This window comes from Schistocerca piceifrons, chromosome 7, assembly GCF_021461385.2.
Source record: "Schistocerca piceifrons isolate TAMUIC-IGC-003096 chromosome 7, iqSchPice1.1, whole genome shotgun sequence".
Lineage (NCBI taxonomy): Eukaryota > Metazoa > Arthropoda > Insecta > Orthoptera > Acrididae > Schistocerca > Schistocerca piceifrons.
The window spans coordinates 379,211,807-379,227,633 of record NC_060144.1 but is presented as its reverse complement, the minus strand read 5'-3'; the positions used below and the strand labels follow the sequence as shown (position 1 = coordinate 379,227,633).

Sequence of the window (15,827 nt, the reverse complement as noted above, 5' to 3'; positions counted from 1 at the left end):
CAGTGGAAACGACGGTGTGCGATGCGATGAGCAATAAGATAACAATCTTGAAAACCTTTGACACTGCAGACACCCCCCTTGTCTAACGGCATTGTCGACTCCAGTTAGTATATACTAAGATAGTATCTGTTCTTTCGGACATGTACGAAAGAACATATATCATCGGTGACCATGCAGCTCGTTAGAATTAAATTAAAATGAAATGAACACCCTTAGCTGCTTACAGGCGTTGACAAACGTCAACGGGGTCATCTTCTGTGCGAATGCACAAACAGTGCCCGATCTCTTACGGGAATCGGCAACGCGCCGCGAGTAATGAGTATAATGGGCGGGGGCACTACGAATTTAGTGCGGGACAATACGTTGAGAATGTGGGTTTCGAGGGGGCGTGCCAGAGATAAATCCCTGCAGTCGCGCTATCCTCTGTGTCCTCGGTGGCTCAGATGGATAGAGCGTCTGCCATGTAAGCAGTAGATCCCGGGTTCGAGTCCCGGTCGGGGCACACATTTTCATCTGTCCCCGTTGACGTATGTCAATGCCTGTAAGCAGCTAAAGGTGTTCATTTCATTGTAATTTGACTCCCGTTAACTTGATAGTTGTACTCTGAAAGTGATCGGAAGCAGCAAAGGGGGTCAAGGATTTTTCAGTCCTCCTTTCCTGCTGCTTCCTGTGGCATGAGCACAGGAAGATGCGACACTCTGAACATCAACTGTCGTTTTCGACAGCAATATCTCTGGAAATCAACGCCCCAAGGGAGGGGTGCGATTCGGTGACGCCCTTTATGCACTCCTTGTGCACTTCGTGTCGATTCTGAGTGGCGGTGTGTCGCAGATGTTTTACCCGGCATCCAGTAACAAAATAGCATGATCTCAACGCTGGATGTCGTGACTTTGACTTCCATGGCAGAGGTGTCAAAGAAACGGATGAAACGTATGTAAGAGAGGCTGTGACGACCTTTCCATTATAGGACACGTTCACGGTGGCGTTGGATAGAGTTGTAGGGAAGTATGGTATGTTTAACCCACATTGAACGTCAGCCTTTATTTATTTTACTCGAGTTGACACATTACTGTTTGGAGCGTCGTCGACCTCGAAGATGGCGTCACAGTGCACCACGCTTTTGTATCATTATAGTCGAAGCCTGCAGACAACTTTGAACAAAATTTCAAACTTTTACGTCGTAATGGAAGAAAATTTCGTGGTTCCGAAAACGTGACCCTTCAAAACTGTTGCGTTGCATATACCGGACCACACAGTTCAGCAAATATTTATGATATACATCTTTAGAGTAACATAGGCCAGGTGAGGCAGGATGGGATGGGTCGCAACACAATATTGTTAAGAAAAGTTTACCACGTTCCTCCTCAGTGGGTATGATTCACACAATTTCTGTAATTACAAAGATTTAATTCGTGCTTTCCATTCCACCACATCACCAGTCGTAAATTGCTTACTGCCTATCGTTGAATGCCTCCTTCTCGTCACTTAATACTAATGTGTGAGCTCGGCGAGCGACGCAAACGGACTCCAGTATCAAAAGATGTACAGTCATAATCATACTTAACCCTGTTCATTTAAGTTATCTTAACCTGTCCTTAATTTCTAACATGCTAACTAACTATAACATGCCTAAATTTGCTTTCCAAACACTACTTAGCGAAACAAAACAAAACAAAGATAAACACAATTACTCTCAGCCGACTACCTGGCACTCTTGGAGCGTCTTTGTGTACTGCAACAGTAAACTTACAAGATCATAGTGCATGGGTGGCTCCCTCCATCCATAGTAGCGTCACACTCATCTACAAAACATATCACATACGACAACATATGATGACGTTTATGCCACATCAATGCACACTTTTATTACAAATTTGTTGTTACCTTTTTATTCACGTTATTTGAAGAATTTGTTACGGGAGGATCTCACGACAGACTCATCTAACGACGCACCAGATGGTCACAAAGCGTGAGAAAGGTCGGCCGAGCAAGAGCTGGAACTGACAGAGACTGGGAATCCATGTACAATCCTAGATCGGTAAAAAGCGAAATTTTTATTTTTCATCTTCACTGTTTAAAAATTAACACATGGCTCCAGTCGCTTTGATGACGTTGCTTGCGCAGGGAACTTGTAAATTTCAATATCACTCGGTTCTTCACAAGACGCTAGTGGAAATTTTAGTTACTCACAGTGCTAATTGATGGAGAGGATGGACCAATCAGAAGTGCGCCGTGAGAGGGCAGGTGCCAAATTGCTAAGACAGCTTGCTATAATCTGCAATAGTTTTCCGAGCTGGTAATAAATGAACCTGTGTATAAAATCTGATCTCATATACAGACAGAACAGTTTGCGTAAAACAATGTATTCAATTTTCCTAGAGCTGTTTCGTTCACTTGTGACTTTTGGGATATTTGGGTGGTGGAAAGCAGTGGTGGCCAGAAATCGATGTCAAGTGTTGTCTTCTGCTGGTGTGGAGTTGGTCCTTGTTTTGTGGTTGATACCGCAGCCTGTACAGGATGTGGACAGTTACGCATCAGGTGTTAGGTTGTGATGATCGTGTGATATACTTTCTATACGACGATTCTTCGCACACGTTTTTGAGATCCTAGAGCGTCATCTGCAAAGTTGGTGCCCTTGTGCAGTTGTTGTTCAACATTACGTTTTTCACTTTTTCTTTTTCAAAATTTTTATATACCTTCACTGCACAATCGTTTCTCCATAGATGTTAACAATACGTGCTGAAAATAACATGACGGCATTGCAGCATGTGGGTGAGTATTGATTGGGTTTCTCTCAGCGATATTCGCGGTAATGGCTGTCTAACATTCATTTGTTCACACTGGCGTAGGTTAAATGTATTGCTTCAGAACTAGTTCAAGGCTATTGAAGAAATTAGAGTTTTTGAGCTGAGCTATCTCGTTAAGAGTATTATGACCACTTATTTGTATTATGAATGAACGTTTCCGTTTCTTCACTGAAAATCGTTGTTTTACGTTTTTTCGAATTTGTTCCTAACTTACACTTAGTTTTCTTTTTGCTACTGCTGATTTGCTACATTTCTCAGGTCTTCATGTTCTTTAAACCGAATTCTTATGTTTCTGTTTCTCTGTTCTGTGTAACAGTCATTGTATTGACTTGAGATAATTTTATAAATGGCAGGTGCGTTTGGATCTGTACCTGGCGATTTTATGTGGTGAATTAGTCTCCTACTTAGGTTTCTGGTGATGCTGAAGCTGTGTTTTACTGCTGTGTTTCTGATCAATCATGGTACTTTATCAGTCTTCGTACCAAGATATAGCACATCAACACATTTCGCCTCTCGGGTGCTGTCAGTTGTTAGTGTAAGTTATTGTCGTTTGCTCAATTTGTCTTTTATTTGTTTTGACATTGCAGTAATCCATTAATTACTATCTTGCCTCAAAGGCCCATCTGCGACTTTTATTTTCTCTTATGACAACAATGTACATTGAAGAACCAAAGAAACTGGTATTCCTGCCTAATATCACGTAGGGCCCTTGCGAGCAAGCAGAAATGTCACAACATGACGTTGCATGGACTCGTCTAATGTCTGAAGTAGTGCTGGAGGGAACTGAGACCATGATCCTTACAGGGCTGTCCTAAAATCTGTAAGGGTATGAGGGGGTGGAGATCTCTTCTGAACAGCATGTTGCAAGGCATCCCAGATATGTTCAATAATATTCATGTATGAGGAGTTGGTGGCCAGCGGAAGTGTTTAAACTCAGAAGAGTCTTCCTGGAGACACTCTGTGGCAATTCAGCACGTGCAGGGTGGCGCTTGGTCTTCTAGGAATTGTCCAAGTCCATCGGAATGAACAATGGACATAGAAAAATGCATGTGTCAAATTAAACACCTTTCAGCCGTCTAGTTTCCAAATTTATTTTATTTGGCTACCAGTTCCAGCGTTGATCACAACCGAGCTAGAATCTTCCTACACGTTCGGTCACAGGCCTAGAGAGGGCGTAGTAAAACGTTGAAACTGGTTGCCAATTAAAATAATGTTGGAAACTAAATGACTGTAAGGTGTTTAATCTGACACCATGAATTTATGTAAGTGGTGATTTCCCAAATCGTTACAGCAAAGCACATAGCTTCTTTCTGATCAAGAATGCTGTGCAATAAGTAATGCACAGTACTTCACCACGCCTTTCACAGGAAGATATGAGTCTCAGTTCTTAGGTTTGCCTTCTGGTGGATGCCACGTTTTGATGCGTCCAACCCTGCATCGGAAACTCACCACAGAAACCAGATAGCGTGATCTAGGCCGCAATGACGCGAATTCCAGACATTTCCTATTAGACAACAATACTCTTGTTAGTGTATTCTTTAAATCGCGACAGGTCCTCTGCTGTGTACTCATGAACGATGCCTTTTTGCTATCCATTCACGTGGCGATCTCTACCAATTTAGCAGCTATTCATCCTTCCATGCTCGAAACCGTGTCATTACATGCAAACATGGACTTCACAACACAACTAGTTTGTTGGTGATCTCCGTCCGTATACTCACTAAGATAGAAAAAGGCGCATTACGAAGGACTTAACAGGTAGACAAATAGTTACAATTTCAGAGAACTTGAATGATTTGTTCTACAGAAAGAGCTTCAGAAGATCACCAAATCAATAAGGCATTGATCCATCTCCAGTTATTTGGATTATAATTTATTAGTAGAGTTGTTGGGTTGTCCTACTGAGGGATGTTTTACCAAATTACGTCCAACTGGTGCTTTAGATCGTTTAAGTACCTAGCTTCTTGGAGTGCTCCATATACAAGTATCAAACATGAAAAGTTCTCAGTTAGGAAGTGATCCGGCGACGTTGCTGGCCAAGGTACGGTTTGGCTTACATTTCAGCAAGATAATCCAGCCTGCGCATGGAGAGAGTTCCTGCTGCTTCTCTTTGTGCTTGCCAAACCACACCTCAGCCAGTGAGGTCGCTGGATCTCTCTCCGGTTGAGAATGTTAGGAGCATTGTGATCAGGGCCTTCCAGCTGGCTTGGGATTTTGACGATCTGTAGGCGCCCCGGTGGTCCCGGTCGCCTACGGTGGACTGGAGGCCGAGCGGTGACTTCTCCAGTTGTCAGGAAGCTTGTCTGGACGCTAGGAAATGACTGTGGACGCGTCAGAAACGCCAAAGAAACGTTATTAATTCATAATATTATTCCTGCCGAGTACAATGTGGCTTGGTGATATCAATGACCTTCCTGAGTCCTCGCTGACTCGTTGCGATAACACCAGATCCGGGCTGCACAGTCTTGCTAGTGCAGCACCGCGTGCTGTGATATAGCGAAGGAATGTCCTTACTTCGTTCTTCGGCTGCAGGTGGCTGATGGCGCCCGGCTGGCTGGCCGGCTTGGCTCAGGACAGCAAGCCGCTGCGCCTCGGAGTCTCCGGGTGGGAGTCCTGGCGCTGTCGGCACGAGAGGCGTTCTCGGAGTGCGGACTGTACTCTATCCCACCCTGTCTTCTTCCCTGCTCCTCCTGGTGGGTCGTCTGCGGTGGACGGGCAGAATGGGCTGCAGTCCACCAGCGTCGTCGGCTCACCCGGTTGTGACGGCGGATGCACAGGGCATAGGCCCCGCACGATCTCGACGACGGCTCACTGATGTGGTCAGCATTGGCGGCGAGCGAGTCTGCCGCGATGTCTGCTAATCCTGGGTTGATGATTGACAGCAGCAGGAGAGAGGACCAGAGTTGGTACTGTCCCCTCACGTCTGCTGCTGGATGGGCCACCCTTACTGCAACATCTCCTTAATAAAGATTAACATGTCGATCACCAAGCTGAGCGCTACGCAGCGACCCAGTACACATCTAACTCCCATCTAACTGCAAGTCTAACTGCGAGTGCGTTGTTGCTATCAAAGCTGGCGTATTTAAAGAGAGCACGAGCGACGTCCGGACGTCATGCTCGTGTGTAATGAACGCATTTGCTCCACTTATACTGCTGATTCATCTGTCGTACTCGCCCCTTAGATGTTCTTGCGACAGAGTGACGTGTTGTTACGGCAGACTTACGCGAAGTTGTGAAATGCCATACAGCTGACGCTATACCTCAGTCTTGCACTCTATGAAAGTCTCTGTCTAGCACAAACCCGCGTGCTAAGCAACCCTCTCTCGCCTGTTGTGTGTAACCAGGCCATTGCCCCTGCATGACGACACATTCCGATATATGTGCAATCCTCTTACCTCTTGGCTAACCTACTGCCTCTGGCTCTCGGCATACGAAAGTTTGACAATATTCCACGTTTCCAACTCTTTACTATTCCGCGACACTACAGATGTAACGCGCCAGTTGATTTATCTGGGCACGATGTCACTCGGGAAGACATCCTACAACTCTCAAGTAATGCCAATCTGAATAATGGGTTGCATAAGGGCCCAAGGTAGACCAACTCCTTGTTAATTTGTTCAATTTAGGAACCTCTCTCTCTCTCTCTCTTAAATAAATCATACAAGTTCTATGAAATTTTAATCATTCGTTTGTCTCTGCATGTTCACCACATCTATCGATTTCAGACGCAATCTGATAATTCCTTCGTTACTTATTGCTTGTTTTTCTCCTTCTGTTTCTTTTTCTTCTTCTTCTTCCGATATGGCAGGCCCATTCACCACCTCTGCACCAAAGTCACGCCAAACCTTTGTAATCTGGGTATCAGTATTTTTACTGCAGAGTTTCAAACCCGCTTCCAGTTATTCAAAATGTCTTTGGTTCTCCTGTTTCGTCAGAGCGAGTCGTTCACCGTATACTGGATATATTTTAGCTCGGCCAGCTGCGCCGCATTGGTAGCTTTAGCTCTTTTTAGTTCACCTAACTGGTCTGCGGTTGTGAAATCGCACCTTTCTGTGCGACTAACTGAACTACTGCAGCGGCAGTTATATTTTGGCTAATTGTTCCGTGGCGTTCCGGTGGACTTCTACATTGTGTACCCTTCACAGACGTCCCCACCGCCTCCACGGATACTCTATAACTTTCCTCAACTGACTTAGCAGCTTTCATATCTATTACCGTTCCAGATCTCAGTTATATGGAAACCGTGAGCACGAATAGAAGTAGTAGACGGAACGAAATAACAGAAACCATACTGACGTCGACGGTGGTAGCAACGGCCCAAATAATGGAAACATAAAACAGAACACTAACGAAGCCAGAAACTACACATTCAAAAACTAAACTGCAAGAAGCAGGAGATGCTGCGGTAACAGACCCTAAATACCCAAATACATCTACTACCAACTGCTCTTTCGCAACTCTCGCAGCGTGCACAAGCAAAGCATCTATGCTCTTGACGACACAGGCAAAAAGATTAGTATACTACGAGTAGCTATCGGAAGTCAAACTTTCCAGTCGATTACTCGTAATGTCTACACACTAGCGATAAACAGAGGATATTATGAAGCGAAATCCCTCCTGGGTTGTAATTCGAATTCAGTCAGTAACTGAATTGCAAATGCTCAGATGAATGGCGAGAGATGTAGTATATTCATAATTAAACGTTGAAATGGGCAAATTACGTAGCCCCAGGGCTGGTACCAAAAGTTGTGAATTCAAATGAGGTTGCATTAAAAAAGATAATTAAAGGATGAAAACATAGAATCAGTTACGTGTATCATTATACCAGAAATGCAAACAGAAAAATCAGGAACGGTTCTTTACTGAGCAAACTGCGATGCCCCACCAAGTTTATCCTAATATGGCCGACTCTTACATATTTGTGGGCGGACACTCGCATGTAGTAAGTAATCAGCATTCACTTTATTGATCTTAATTTAGAATACAGAGCTTGTACACTCCTGGAAATGGAAAAAAGAACACATTGACACCGGTGTGTCAGACCCACCATACTTGCTCCGGACACTGCGAGAGGGCTGTACAAGCAATGATCACACGCACGGCACAGCGGACACACCAGGAACCGCGGTGTTGGCCGTCGAATGGCGCTAGCTGCGCAGAACTTGTGCACCGCCGCCGTCAGTGTCAGCCAGTTTGCCGTGGCATACGGAGCTCCATCGCAGTCTTTAACACTGGTAGCATGCCGCGACAGCGTGGACGTGAACCGTATGTGCAGTTGACGGACTTTGAGCGAGGGCGTATAGTGGACATGCGGGAAGCCGGGTGGACGTACCGCCGAATTGCTCAACACGTGGGGCGTGAGGTCTCCACAGTACATCGATGTTGTCGCCAGTGGTCGGCGGAAGGTGCACGTGTCCGTCGACCTGGGACCGGACCGCAGCGAAGCACGGATGCACGCCAAGACCGTAGGATCCTACGCAGTGCCGTAGGGGACCGCACCGCCACTTCCCAGCAAATTAGGGACACTGTTGCTCCTGGGGTATCGGCGAGGACCATTCGCAACCGTCTCCATGAAGCTGGGCTACGGTCCCGCACACCGTTAGGCCGTCTTCCGCTCACGCCCCAACATCGTGCAGCCCGCCTCCAGTGGTGTCGCGACAGGCGTGAATGGAGGGACGAATGGAGACGTGTCGTCTTCAGCGATGAGAGTCGCTTCTGCCTTAGTGCCAATGATGGTCGTATGAGTGTTAGGCGCCGTGCAGGTGAGCGCCACAATCAGGACTGCATACGACCGAGGCAAACAGGGCCAACACCCGGCATCATGGTGTGGGGAGCGATCTCCTACACTGGCCGTACACCACTGGTGATCGTCGAGGGGACACTGAATAGTGCACGGTACATCCAAACCGTCATCGAACCCATCGTTCTACCATTCCTAGACCGGCAAGGGAACTTGCTGTTCCAACAGGACAATGCACGTCCGCATGTATCCCGTGCCACCCCACGTGCTCTAGAAGGTGTAAGTCAACTACCCTGGCCAGCAAGATCTCCGGATCTGTCCCCCATTGAGCATGTTTGGGACTGGATGAAGCGTCGTCTCACGCGGTCTGCACGTCCTGCACGAACGCTGGTCCAACTGAGGCGCCAGGTGGAAGTGGCATGGCAAGCCGTTCCACAGGACTACATCCAGCATCTCTACGATCGTCTCCATGGGAGAATAGCAGCCTACATTGCTGCGAAAGGTGGATACACACTGTACTAGTGCCGACATTGTGCATGCTCTGTTGCCTGTGTGTATGTGCCTGTGGTTCTGTCAGTGTGATCATGTGATGTATCTGACCCCAGGAATGTGTCAATAAAGTTTCCCCTTCCTGGGACAATGAATTCACGGTGTTCTTATTTCAATTTCCAGGAGTGTATCTTACCACACAAATAGAACATTGATTAAAGGGTCCGACAACATAATTTTATTAAAAAAATCACTGAATAAGAGGACAAAAATGTTGATGTCCAACACTTTGAGGTGACGATGTTACACTGACCATTACTAACATGGTCACCATACCCGGACTGGGTTACTTAGCGGTAAAAATAATACCTTCGTCTATACAAAACACCACTACTGTACATATGGTACACTTGTAAATAAATGTACAGTGACATGTTCAGTAGAAATAATCTTCGAAACATTCAAGATGCTTAGCTACTGTGGTGATGCTTTTATTGGTAGTGTATCCTGTAACCATTACTTTCGTATATCTTTCCAATGCCTGATCAGTATGTATGGAATTGTAGTTTGTATTTACTATTAAAATATTACACTTTATGCCCAATAAAGCCTGCAATGTTGCGATTACACTTTCATTAAACAAAGAACACTATATTCTGCACTTTATGAAACTGGAAGTTACTCTCGTCGCACGCAAATAAATTTATGAAACCATGTAGACTGAAGTGTCGCCACAGTAATTTTCTGATTTAGGTACGTAAAACTGTACAGTACTTGTTGTTGGCTTCTTCTGCAACACTGATTCTAATTGGTACTAATATCTAAAGAAAAATAACTGGTAAAGATTTTTTGGCAATACTACGATGTTTTACTCCTTTATACCAGTAACAGAGATTTAGAACATGCTATAATTATAACCGTGGCAACAGCCTTGCAGCAGTGGATACAACGGTTCCCGTGAGATCACCGAAGTTAAGCGCTGTTGGGCGTTGGTGACCATCCAGCCGCCATGCATTGTTGCCATTTTTCGGGGTGCACTCAGCCTCATCATGCCAATTGAGGAGCTACTCGACCGAATAATAGCGGCTTCAGTCAAGAATACCATCATAACGACCAGGAGAGCGCTGTGCTGACCCCACGCCCCTCCAATCTGCATCCTCCGCTGAGGATGACACGGCGGTCGGATGGTCCCGGTAGGCGACTCGTGGCCTGAAGACGGAGTGCTTTGGTGCTTTATAACTATAAACAGCTCAAATATCTTCACAAAAAGAGAAAGGTGGTCATAACTGTTACAATACAACGTCCTAATATTAACTGTTACCGCTAGATGGCAGAAGCGTACCGTGCTTCCTCTAACATCTCTGACACTTTCTCCATCTATGCACGGCTAATAACTTAGGAGGTAGAGAGGGTGAGGGACGGAATAAATTAAAAGTAGGTTGAGGAAAGGACGTGATGGAAAAGCGCTGTCATGTCGGCCGTGAACTTATTACTGATGAGCGACAAAGAATCCATAAAAGGAGCCTTAGTGAAAAGTGAGATGACCCCCCCCCCCATCTCCAGACAATCCAAGCCAAGGCACGCTCCCGACTCCGTCTCCTCAAGCTCCTTTCTGGCCGTAAGTGGGGTCTGGACCCCTCCACCATACTCCACACCTATCAATCTCTCATCCGCCCTATCCTTTGTTATGCCCATCCAGCCTGGATCTCCGCCCCCCCCCCTACCTTTTATAAATCCCTTCAAATTCTTGAACGCAATGCTCTCCGCCTCGCCTATCACATCCATCTCCCCTCCCCCATGCGGATCCTGTACGATCTCATTCCGATCCCCCACTTCCTCCTTTTCCTTGAAAGGATTTGGATCCTGTACACCTCCTGCAAACTCGATCCTCCTCACCCACTTGTCTCGTCCATCCTCTCCCACCCCCGCCCACCGCCGCGCCTGTATTCCCACGTCCCACCCGGTCTCCATCTCTCCACCCTCCATACCCTCTCCAGGTGGCTTCCGCCAGCTCCTTCTCCCTGATGATGCCCTCCTCCCCTCCATCTACCCCTCCTACCAACTTTGATCCTCCCATCCTCTTCCTTTGTTTGCTCCTTTGGGCACCCTCCCTCCTTTCTCTCCCTCTTCCCTCCCTCCTCCTTTTCTCCCAAATCCTCCCGTGGGCTTCCCCTCCCCTGTCCATCTCCTCCTTCCCCCTTCTCCTCAGGCATTGGCATCCTTGTTCTCCCCTCTCCCCCACCTCACCCTTATTCCCCTCTTGGCAGGTCCCCGGACTCACCCACGCTAAGTGGATCATCGCCATCAGTGTCTCGTGTGTGCCGTCGTGTTTAGTGTTCAGTGTTCACCGTCACACTCCATCGTTCACCAGTGCCATCGACATCTTCAGTGTTTGTGCTTCGTGTCAACAGATTGTAGTGTGGATTGTCATCGAGTGTGAATGGCTTCATGTTTTTTTTTTATGTTCATGTGTCTACTGTTTTTCCCCACCGTTTTGTTCCAACTCACGTATCTTCTCTGTTTTCATAATTGTACTATCTTTGGCTGAAGAGCGGCGTATTGTGCTGCTGCCATCCTACCTGTACTACGGGTTTTAAAATCACAATAAAGAAAAAAAAGTGAGATGACATCAAGGCTGACTAGTAAGTCAGTTTCATTGAGTTGAAGTGACTTCGGTCGGCCGTAGCTGAGCACTGTATTACCACAGGACACGCTATGGATTTTTCTGCCTCGAAAATCTTGGCCCCAGAGAAAACTTTCTGAGATTCAGTAATTAAAGAATCTGTGGAGATACGCCTAGCGCAAAATCTTATAAATCGTGATGGCGGTTTTCAACTGGACAAGGCTTGGGACCCGGTGATCTCTCTAATTTCCTCTGAGAGAAGATATTTTATTCATAATGACACGTCTGGCGATAACTGACGTCTGTTTTTAGCGACGCGGGAGCGCATTCCGACAGAGGGCGGACATGTAGTTTTCACCTTTACGCTTTCGCCTGCGCGCCACAGATAGAACAGTAGCACCAGATGGCGCGGATTTCGATACTGGACGCTCGTGTTCGAATTCAAATCGCTCTGAGCGCTATGGGACTTAACTGCTTAGGTCATCAATCCCCTAGAACTTAGAACTACTTAAACCTAACTAACCTAAGGCCATCACACACACCCATACCCGAGGCAGGATTCGAACTTGCGACCGCGGCGGTCACGTGGTTCCAGACTGTAGCGCCTAGAACCGTTCGGCCACTTCGGCCGGCTGACGCTACTTTGACGGAGGCCAATGTGTATGCGTTTTCGCGCCAATTTTTTGCTATAAAGTTGAATCCGGGAACTTTCAGTTTCCAGTGAAGGATACTCACCTGAAGATAGCTGGACGATTGCCAGCCGAAATATCGTGCCAAGAAGTCAACATGATGCGGCTGCAATCCCGAAATCTCATTGAACAACTCCTTCAGACTGTCCTTCAGGGTACTGAACTTTTACTGTAGTATCGTCATTGTCGTAGGTGCACTGAATTAGCATTCCTTTGCAATGAAAGATCTGTGGTACAGAACCTTGTCTCCCCGTCTGTGTATTGGGTGGATATTTTTTTATCTTGTGGTGGCTGGTGTGTAACCCTGGAACCCCCACCTCGTTATCACGCTATTCCTCCTTGATGTAGTTCACGTTGCAGCCTGCAGCTGCCTAGCGCTTTGCTTCAAGTTTTTGTCTGCATTCGTGAGTTTTCAAGAAAGCGGCCACAAAATAACAAATCCACTTGTTTGTAATGGGATTATCTGTGCTTTTTGCTAGTGTTCCTTGGTGGTTGTCAGTTGGTGGTATTCATGCTGTTTGTGAATAAGGCCATGTTTTTAAAACAATGCTAACACTTCATTTACTCATGTAATAGAAAATGCTTCGTACAGTAAATGAGATAATTACAAAATAAATTCTGATCAGGTACTGAATGGGATGAAATTTCATTTTTAATATTCACCGAAGTGTCCAGACAAGTAGGTTCATTCCAACTGCAGTTTAGTCCTATAAAATTGTTATACCTTAACCCAAATATTGACTATATAGTTTTCTTCACAGATGTTTGAAAACGAGTACGAGAGAACATGCCCTATTCCTGTATAAACCAACAGCTAAATAATAAATAAAATGAACTAAACATTGCGATACATGTTTTCTTTAGCAGTACGATATTTTCAACAGTTCGAGACTGTGTGACAAACATTTTTATCTGTGTTACTTCCCACTCATTGTCCACGTAATATACCTGAGGTGTATAAACTGTCTGCCAACGTCAACAAACAGAAAAGACACTCTCAAAAGTACGACCATTATTAGCCTCCATAACTGCAGCTTTAAGCTAACAGGCATTGAAATTGGCGGCTCAGTGAAATAAACCACTCGACGGGTGTTGGTATCGTCAAGCTGTTATGATCTACAATGTTATATGTGCGGAGTGAGTTAGGGGTCAAGGCAATCAACCTGTTAACCGCCCATCGTTTAAACGCTTGGAATGAGTTTAAATTTCCGTGTTGCGATGGTTAACGGGTACCGTAAAAGCGTCGTTCACTCGCGCCTCATGAATTCAAATGGTGTCCTGCTTAAAGTGTATCACCAACAAACAGTAACGGATCTGCACTCAATTTAACTAAATTTGTTTGACTGAAGTTGGTTTAGCATTATTTTCACACCTCATTTGGTAGTTTGAAGTAAAAAAATGCAAAGAAATATTTCCCACCGCATCAGTGCTTACCTTATACAGCTACTTAACTTACATTTTGAAGTTACTGCATAACTAGTAAGCTAACTGCGTAATTTTTACTAGTTGTGGTGCCAGTAATATTCACTTTCGTAGCAGTCGTTAACATATTACACACTGTGTCTAACTTGATTCTCTTTCAGGCAACTTGTCAATAATATAATATACTTAGTTTTGAAAATATATTCAAAAATTTAAATGCAAGAAAATTTAAGGACGTTATCTTTCAAAAGTTACTCTCTAATTTAATGGAGTTGTAGTGACATCAGACGCGTAGTCAGAACACATGTTACAGAAGTGACATTTAGAGTGAAGTAACACAGGCCTAGAGTAAATTTAGTTAGCAAATGGTTAATCGTGTGGATCCGAAACCGTTGCAAATCTACCGTTTCGTCACAGAGCTACCAAAGTTTTAGGTATATCGCCATTTAATCGCATAGACAATAGAGGGCCATGTACTGGTATTACCATCCATTTCAACGCCGCCCCGTTGACAGACCTTGAAATTAGATCTTCAAGGCCTGTAACTGCCTAGACAAGTAACGCATAGCCAAACATCCTACATTCCTGACGCTGTCGTCTAGTCTAATTTACAGAGGTTTATAAGGTAATCACCAAAAAGCTGTCGTTTCCACAGATACATACGGCTGTCTCGTATTTGTGCAATCCATAATTGCTGAGCCCAAATTCATTGATAAACAATGAAGATTTCTTATAGAATTAAAATACAGTAAACGATATCTACATCTAGATGGGTACACTGAAAATCACATTTAAGTGCCTGGCAAAGGATTCATCGAACCACCTTCACAATTCTCTGTTGTTAAAATCACGTATAGCGCGCGGAAAGAACTAAAAGCCATACTTTTCAGTAAGAGCCCTTATTTCCATTATTTTATCATGGTGATCGTTTCTCCCTATGTAGGTCAGTGTTAACAAAACATTTTCGTATTCGAAGGAGAAAGATGGTGATGGGAATTTCGTGACAAGATTACGCCGCAACGAAACCGCATTTCTTTTAATGGTGTCCACCACAAACCCTGTACCATTTCAGTCACACTCTTCCCATATTTCGCGATAGTACAAAACGTGCTGCCCTTTTTGAAATTTTTCGATGTACTCCGTCAATCCTGAATGAGATTTTCACTCTGCAGCGGAGTGTGCGCTGATATGAAACTTCCTGGCAGATTAAAACTGTGTGCCCGACCGAGACTCGAACTCGGGACCTTTGCCTAGGTCCCGAGTTCGAGTCTCGGTCGGGCACACAGTTTTAATCTGCCAGGAAGTTTCCGTCAATCCTATCTGATAAAGTTCCCACACCACGCAGCAGTATTCTGAAAGAGGACGGACAGGTGAAGTGTAAGCATTGTCCTTAGTAGTTCTGTCACGTTTTTAGGTGTCCTGGTAATTCAAAGCTAAATTCCGTTAGCCTTCCACTCAACATTTTCTATGTGTTCCTTCCAATTTAAGTTGTTCGTAATTGTACTTCCTAGTTATTTAACTGAATTTATGGGCTTCAGATTTGACTGATTTATCGTGTAACAGGAGTTCAACGGATTCCTTTTAGCACTCTTTTAGATGACCGCACGCTTTTCTTTATTGAGATACTACCATTAAAATGGCAATAGAAATTAGATTGTACCGCTATCAACCGGGATAGCGCCCACAATGTTAGTGGTGTATGGAGGCGAGCTTCTCATGCTTGGAAGATAGAGAACAATCAGACAAATTGACCACATTCTGACCATGCTGATAGCGCCAGTGGCGCCACTATATCTGGAAGCATGATGTAACGATGACGTAGGAAGAAGAATGACAATGTGACTATGTGCTACGAAAATTCACCATAATAGAAGCGAATAAGGTCAGTGGCTTTTGAAGAACATGATACAGGAGATGATCGACAGCTTAAGTTCTACACGGAAATAAAGCAGCCAGACAACAGACAATATTTCCTAAAAGGATTTCAACACGGATAGCTTCAAAAGTTAAACCCGCTCTGGAGAAATTGCTTCTCTCTTAGTATCAATTTAGTTCAG

The 15,827-nt window shown here is 45.0% G+C and overlaps 1 non-coding gene across 1 annotated transcript; it reads left to right on the top strand.

Moving 5' to 3' along the window:
- Positions 1 to 428: 428 nt before the first annotated feature.
- Positions 429 to 502, top strand: Trnat-ugu. Its single transcript has one exon. It is a non-coding gene; the product is annotated as a tRNA-Thr (tRNA).
- Positions 503 to 15,827: the final 15,325 nt, after the last annotated feature.